This window comes from Sinocyclocheilus grahami, unplaced genomic scaffold (genome assembly GCF_001515645.1).
Source record: "Sinocyclocheilus grahami isolate Dianchi unplaced genomic scaffold, SAMN03320097.WGS_v1.1 scaffold843.1, whole genome shotgun sequence".
In the NCBI taxonomy this organism is placed as follows: Eukaryota; Metazoa; Chordata; class Actinopteri; order Cypriniformes; family Cyprinidae; genus Sinocyclocheilus; species Sinocyclocheilus grahami.
Window position 1 is genome coordinate 26592 of NW_015506022.1, and position 8177 is coordinate 34768.

General features: G+C 37.8%; 1 protein-coding gene across 1 annotated transcript in view; it reads left to right on the forward strand.

Moving 5' to 3' along the window:
* Positions 1-3756: 3756 nt before the first annotated feature.
* LOC107562831 (ras association domain-containing protein 8-like) overlaps positions 3757-8177 on the forward strand; it is a 41196-nt gene continuing 36775 nt past the window's right edge. The window contains exon 1 of the mRNA XM_016247566.1: positions 3757-3778. The gene's annotated coding sequence lies outside the window, so the exon portion shown is untranslated. The remainder of the gene's footprint in view (positions 3779-8177) is intronic.

Genomic DNA, 8177 nt, shown 5'->3' on the forward strand with positions numbered 1-8177 from the left:
AGCTTGTAACACTCCAAAGAGAAAGGAAATATTGAAATCGCATCATATGACCCCTTTACTGCATTATTTTTTATTATGCAACAACAGACTATAAGTGTAGATGCGAGGTGAGCAAAAGTAGGCCTATTAAAAGAATAACCGAGTTCACATGTCTGTGTGCATTCAGATGACCATCACTGTCATCCAGCTCATGTGTCCTGCTGGAGCTGTCATATGATGCTTTGTGTCATGTCAGATGTGCAGCCATTGTTTACATATATGGCAAGTGACTGATGGAGAAATTACATCTTTGAAAGACTGATTGAGTAGTAATTTTGACACGCATGTTAGTACACTCAGGTAAGCTGAAGTCTTCCGTCATATCAGTGGTCTAGAAAAAGCTGGTTTAGTCTACATAAGTGTGTTGACCTTTGTGCTGGTCACCAGCTGGATGCTAGTGCCTTTATCTCTTTATCACTTAAGCTTATGGTGACAAATTCTATAAACAGGGTGTTTTGACAGTTGTTCACTGAAAACTTTTTCATGATGTTGCATCAACACCAATAGATGTCAGTAGAGACTTCGCGATAACTGCCCTAATATAAACATTTTTCTTGTAGCCTAGCTGTTATCTTGTTTTCTTTTAATTACCACAGGTTTTGTATTTCTTTTTTAGTTTTTGACTTTGACAAAAAAATTGTTTGTGGATCATTTTAGCAGTATTTACTCAAAAACAGAGGTGCATAAGTTTAGATCATAGAGGCCTATGATCAGTCAGTTTCCAAAAGAAATTAAGACCTGTGTTGACTAAAAGAAAACAAGCTGATAAAAACACTGAATCCAATATTTATATGACATAATGAGTAATTTATAAGCAATTTTTTTGTAGGCAAGACATTCATTCATTCTTATTAATTAATTAATATATGTATATTAAATATATAAATTTATAAATATATATATTAAATATATACATATATATTATATATAGTCTGATATATTTAGCCAAACAGTCTCAAATATTTAGCCAAAGCAAGAGATGTACAAAACAAATTACTAATTACTTGTGGTTTCTGTTGTCATGCTGGAAATGGCAGATCACTTTGAGTGCACTGCATTGTGGGATATTTCATTCCATGCTGCGTGTTGTAGTTACACATAGGTGTATACAGGAAATTCACATACTGTGTACAATATGCATACTGCAGAAATGCTGCAATTAATACGCTATTCCAAACATAGCCTTAAGGTGTGGTCATATTTACCGTTGTTTGGTGAATTTTTGCAGACAAAACCAGACGTTTCGATAGGTATACAGAACAGGAACAGGAATTTTGAGTGAGGGCAAAATATTTTGCAGTGGGTTAATTTGGTCATGCGAAGTCGCCATGACAGACAAGTGACTTATCTGTGAGCTGTGCTTCATACATCACTACACTGACAAGACAATTAACTTTTTTTGCCGGCGAAATTATGCTGATGTGGCAGTCCCATGAGTGCATCTGTAAAGAAATAGTTCATCCAGAAATGAACTATTTCCTGAAATTGTACTTGCCCTCAGGCCATCCAAGATGTAGATGAGTTTGTTTCTTCATCAGATTTGGAGAAATGTAGCATTGCATCACTTGCTCACCAATGGATGCTCTGCAGTGAATGGGTGCCGTCAGAATGAGAGTCCAAACAGCTGATAAAAACATCACAATAATCCACAAGTAACTTCAGTCCATCAATTAATGTCTTGTGAAGCCAGAAGCTGCATGTGTGTAGGAAACAAATCAATCATTACGATGTTTCAACTTCAAACCATTGCTTCTAGCTAAAATACGAGTCCATAATCCATAGTATTGCTTTCTTTAGTTAAAATGACATCTCATCTGAATCAGGAGAGAAATCTGCACAGATCAAGCACTGTTTACAAGCCAAAACAGCTCTAAACAAATATGTGAGTGGATTTTGATGTGAGAGGACAACAGGAGATGGACTTTTTCACTGGAGGAAGCATTATTATGGATTATGGACGTGCATTTTAGCAGTAAGATTTCAGCACTCAACGCTAAGGATTTTTTTTTACTTGCCCTGCCACAAAAAAAAAACTAAATAGCTGCTGTTATCATTGTTTTTGATCCATATTATCTAATAAATAAGCTTACGACACCAAACTTTTAGATACCAATTAAACTTTAAATTCTCGATTCCAATTTTCGGTACTACAGCAAAAACTACTAGCCTAACCAATATAATGTTTAAATATTATTAAAGACAAGTGAACAGTCAGCAAATAAGAACAAATGAACAAATTACAAACAATAGCACAACTGAATATATAGAACAAACATACAAATGAAACAATGCTTTAGGAAAAACATCAGACAGGCTGAATGAAAATGCAAATTCAGTCTCTGCCAGCAGGTGGCGCTTATGGAACAACAATAATGTCCCTTGGTTACCACTATAAACAAAGCAGCACAGCGCTTAGTGTTCATATCGATATCGGAATTATATCGTATTGACCGAAATTAAGAAATATATCGTGATATCAATTTTGGCCATATGGTCCGGCCCTAGTTAAAACACATTAATGATGGATTTGTTTCTTACAAAAACACAGCTTTTCTCTTCACAAGATGTTAAACTGATGGACTGGAGTTACTTGTGGATTATTGTGATGCTTTTATCAGCTGTTTGGACTCTCATTCTGATGGTGAACAAGTGATGCAATGCTACATTTCTCCAAATCTCTAAGTAATTTGTAATATTTCTTTGCAATTCCATTCATAACAGTGTTTCGTAACTTCCATGATGAATTCCTCGTACTCCCTCCTCCCCAAACGTGATTTACCGTGTTCTTTCTGGATGACGTGGGCTAGTTTTTGGCCGTCATGGGAATCAAATATTTTTGGTCTCTCCCTCTTACAAAAAGTGCTTATGTACCAGCTGGAGATAGCGCATACTACTTCACCGGCACCGCTTTACATCTCACACACACACACACACACACATGCAAGCTTATTCCTCCCAAGTTATGCTTCCACTTTATATTTCCCATGAGAGAAATATGTCGGGATTTACCCTTTAAATTCCTGAAACACAATCTTTGATTACTGCATTAAAAAGGACAGTTTAGATGGAAATAATGATCATTGCAAAATGATTTGAAGTGATATCATTGCCTTATCAAGTTAGTTTCGGTTTACAGAGCTTCATAAAAGGAAATGAGGAGTCTTTGTATTTGTACTGTTTTTTTAAAACTGAAAACCCATACCATTAAAGGAATGATTCACCCGGGAACGTTGTTACACCTTTATGATCCTAAAGTGCATTTTTAACGTCTGGTTTTGAAAGTAACGTCATTCAGTAGAAAAGGAATGTGTTTTTATAGATTCTCAGTGATTGTTAAAGGTCACTGGATTTGCTTGGCTGAACGAGCGGCCCTTAAATAAGCATAACGTTGGGGCCTCACCATGGAGGCATCGCTTGCCGTTTGATTTCTTTTGTGACTCTTTCAAGCGTCCATTCCTCCCCCAAACGCCCCGACAACTCCTGCCCACCCCAGCCCCACTCATCAGTTTTTGCATGCTGCTCAAACCCTGGTCATGTGACTTCTGTCCCAGCACAATCGAGTCGCCTCGCCATTGGTCGGATGCTTTGAAAGAGCATTGGTTTCCTGGGTAATGGAATGGTGGCTCCACTTCAGATCGTCTCCTAACGTTTCACACGGACTCTCAAGTACCGAATCAGGTGCCTTCGACTGTCTCTCGCGCTCAGACGAGTCTTGCACTTTCTAAAGATAGCATTTTAGGTGAGTAACCTATATATATATACAGTGCCTTGCGAAAGTATTAATTTTTTTCACGTTTTGTTATGTTGCTGCCTTATGTTAAACTGCTTTAAATTACTTTTTTTCCCACATCAATCTACACTCCATACACTATATTGACAAAACAAAAACAGAATTGTCACAACTTATTCAATGTATTAAAAAGAGAAAAAAAACTGAAATGAGTGCATTGCATAACTAAATATTTAGCCTCAAGTCTTTTTTGTTTGATGCGACAAGCTTTGCTCATCATCATTTGGCAATTATCTGTCATTCATCTCCTCATCTCTTCACCTCTCAAGCTCTGTCAGGTTGGATGGGGGCAGATGCACATTTTCAGGTTTCTCCAGAAATATTTGATTGGGTTCAAGCTCAGGCTGTGGCTGGGCCACTCAAGCACATTCACAGAGTTGTCTATAAGCCACTCTTGCTGTGTGCTTAGGGTCATTGTCCTGTTGGAAGGTGAACCTTCGGCCCGGTCTGAGCTTCTGAATGCTCTGAACTAGGTTTTCATTAAGGCTCTCTCAATATTTTGGTGCATTGAGCTTTTCTTCTACTCTGATGAGTCCCTCAGTCCCTGCCGCTGAAAAACAGCCCCACAGTATGAGGCTGCTACCAGCACACTTTACTTTTGGGATGGTACTCTGCAGGTGATGAGCAGAGCTGGATTCCTTCAAACATGATGCTTGGAATTGAGGTTCATCAGACAAGAGACTCTTGTTTCTCACAGTCTGAGGGTCCTTTAGGTGTTTTTATGCAAATTCCAAGTGTGTTTTCATGTGTCTTCACTGAGGAGAAGATTGAGTTTGGCCGCACTGCCATAAAGCCCAGATCGGTGGAGTGTTGCAGCAATGTTTGTCCTTCTGAAGCTTTTACCTATCTCCACATATGATCATGGAGCTCAAATAGAGTGACCATCAGCTTCTTGGTCACCAGTCTAGACAAGACCCTTCATCAACTGCTCAGTTTGGCCAGGAGGCCAGCTCTAGGAAGAGTCCTGGTTGTTTCAAACATCTTCCATTAAGGGTAAGTTGACTTTATCATATTTTGAAGGAAGTGCAGAGTTTTATTTTTAATTTGTATTTGTTTTATTTAAAACCAACACACATCTTACTGTGAGGTGTTTTGTTTGAAAAGTGCTTGTACTATATTTTTCCAATAAATGCTAGTTGGTTTGATTTTATTTATTTATTTATTTTTAAATATGACTGAAGTGTAGGTTTCTGGGCCTGCTGTACGTGTACAGTATATTATAATCGCTCTTTTGTATATTGCTGAGTATGTAAGTGCTTGTTGTGTGTCATTAATAGTTGCTTGAACAATCCTGAAGTTCGTGTTGACCTGTTGCCCTCAGGAATGATTCCCTGTCTGGAATCCACCCAGTACTGTCATTTACACAAACCTGCTTTATTATCATCGTCTCTGCACCACCTCCCGCGCTCCTGAAGCCTAACAAAGCCTCATTCATACTGAAGATCCGCTGGCTACGATTCAGTAACATCTGTTGGATATGTTCTGCAATTGTTATGACATTTGGTTATCAGGCTCTACAAATGAATTAACAAGACTAATTCCTGTGAAATGGAACAAGAATATCTTTCTGTGCGTCTGCTGTCTCTTTGATGGCGATGAAGGATGAAAGTGAAATGTTTTGAAAGCGTCATTGTTCTCTGTGTTTGGATGTCTGTCAGTCGGCGGTGCCGGGGGCCTTTGAAGGATGACTTCACATGGCTTTTGTTTCTCATGCCCCGTGACCCTCAGGTGATTTTCTTCATCCCCCTCTTCCTGAGCCTTTTGAAAGCTTTTCTGACGGAAAGAAAAACAACCCTCCCACCCAGAACCGCCCCTCTGAATTTTTCACCTCTCTCTTGAGATGAGATCTTGATATATTGTATACTGTCTTACATAGATCTCCAGCTAGTTAGTTGTGTTTGCCAAGGCAGGCATCACTGTGATCATTCCTCTTACTTATGATTTGGGATTTAGTTGGTCTCCCAGCCGGGCCAAGCTGCTGTTTATCTGGTTTATCTGGTCGACCAGCTGGTCTCCCAAAATGACAAATGCCCAAAGCCTCTCTAAAAGCAGCAAACAGACCAGCTTGGCCAGGATTGGACACCTGCTGCTAACCACCTTAGGCTGGTTTAAACTAGAGATGTGCAAAACTACAGATTCTTGATATTGGGGAGTTGATCTGGATCACATTTTTTAGGGGAAACTACTGTTCAAAGATTTTGGGTTAGGTAATTTTGTAAATGGGTTTTTGAAATGTCACTTCTGCTCACCAAAGCTGCATTTTTTTTAGCAAAACTCTTAATATTAAATTTGATTACTATTTTAATATATTGTAAAATAAAATGTTTTCTTGTAATCAACGTTGTATTTTCAGCATCATTACTACAGTCTTCAGTGTCACATGATCTTCAGAAATATGCTGATTATTATCAATGCTGCTTAATATTTTTTTGTGGAAACCATGATATATTTCGTTTGCGTTTCTTTTATTAATTGAAATTTCAAAAGAACAGCACTTGTTTGAAATAGAAACCTTTTGTAACATTATGAATGCCACTCATTTTTAATCAATTTTATGAAACATATCTCTTTCTCAACCAAAACAATAACAACAACAACAAAATCTTACTAAACCCAAACTTTTGAACTTTTTGGTTTAGCAATATTATAATCTTAAAAACAAAAAATTGGAGGAAAAAACAGCCATCGGCAATTAAATGAACTGAGCAGAACATAATCACAAAACGTCTGCCCGTGTATTTCTTTCCAGAGAGAATGAGTCAACATTTTCTCATTCTGAATAGCCACTTTTCCTAGAAAATCATCAGGATTATAAATAATGTGTAAGAGCTTTGTCAACTTTGCTTTGAGGAAATGACCTAAATAGTGGCATGCAAGATCATTCAGTCTGTATTGCTTTTCTGAGTCTGCTTTCTCTGGCTATTATAGACCTGAGCGTTTTTAGCGCAAACTTATCTTCTATTGAGCGATTCATGTTTCTTTAAAATCTTAGATGTTGTTGAATATATTTTGCTTCAGGGCTGCTTTTAAAATAGACCTGAAACTCTAGCCGTACTGAATTGTCTTGAGCCTGAGGAGAAAGGAGAAAACTTTCATTGTTGACAATGTGATTTGGGGCTGTGCTTTATTGAGTTATGGGAGTTTAACTACAAAATGAGCAGTGTAAGTTGCACTGCACACAAATCCCAGCAAACGACAAAGAGTTCTGTCATCATGTGGTGACCGTAATGACAGAGTCGGGCTATATTTAACCGCGCTGCATATAAACAACAATCAAGCAGCGCTACATTGTTTTGTTCCTTCTTTCACTTCATCCTGCACTTGATGCCAAAGCGAAGCATCTTATGGACAGGCTTTATGTGTGTGTAAATCAGTCTGTTCCAAACCTAGTGAACTGCCCACATTCATGCATTTTTCACTGGAGTGTCACTGGATTCTTTAAAGTGCACCTGCACTTTGAAAACTTCTCCTGCAAGAATAAGGAAATCTGTTTGGGGAAACTAATGGGTCGCATCTGTTCACGTTTTATGCTGAAACAAGTTTAACTGCTGGGTGTCCTTACTTTATGACGGAGTATTTATTCTTTTACAATGCGCCGAATGGCTTTGTTTGCCAATGGAAATACAATGACTAGGTAGATGAGGTAAGGAAGCAGTCATGTTCCTATTCAGGCCGATCCTTTCACGGTTAATTTGTCTTTCCTCATAAAGTAGGTCATGCGGTTATCAGGCATGCTTTCTGATGTCTATAAAAGTGGATGACTTTGAAGTTGTTGTTTTTTTTTTAGTTTTTAAAGGTGCATTTATTTTTCCCACTTAAAGTCTTACAGCCAAAAAAAAAACACCCTTGGCTAATCTGTTTAAAATGATAAACTTACCCATTTTATTCTACATAAGCGTGGACCCCTTCATAGAGGCCGCCATTTTGAGATCACATGACCAGACCGATACTCCTCACTTTATCTCAGTAACGACCTTATTATCAGGCACTTTTATTTGCAAAATAGCCAAGTCGTCTTTATTTCTATAGTGCTTTATACAATAAAGGTTAAAAGCGGCTTCATAGAGATAAACTGGAAAATAGCAGAATCAATTATGAAAACTCAACTATGAAGACAATAGTAGTTTAAATTCTGCTGTAAAGCAGCTCTAAAGGACAATAATGTCATTATTTAGCTAAAGTGAGTTAAGGGCTGCACGATGAATTGTATTTTTAGTCAGGATCATGATTTCTGCTTCTCAATTTTTTTTAAGTATAATCATCAGCGATATTTGTCTGCTGGTTATTTATCCTGAAGAGTTGAATTTAATTTGGCATTTGCAGTTTCTTGCATTAGTAACAGCCTCTA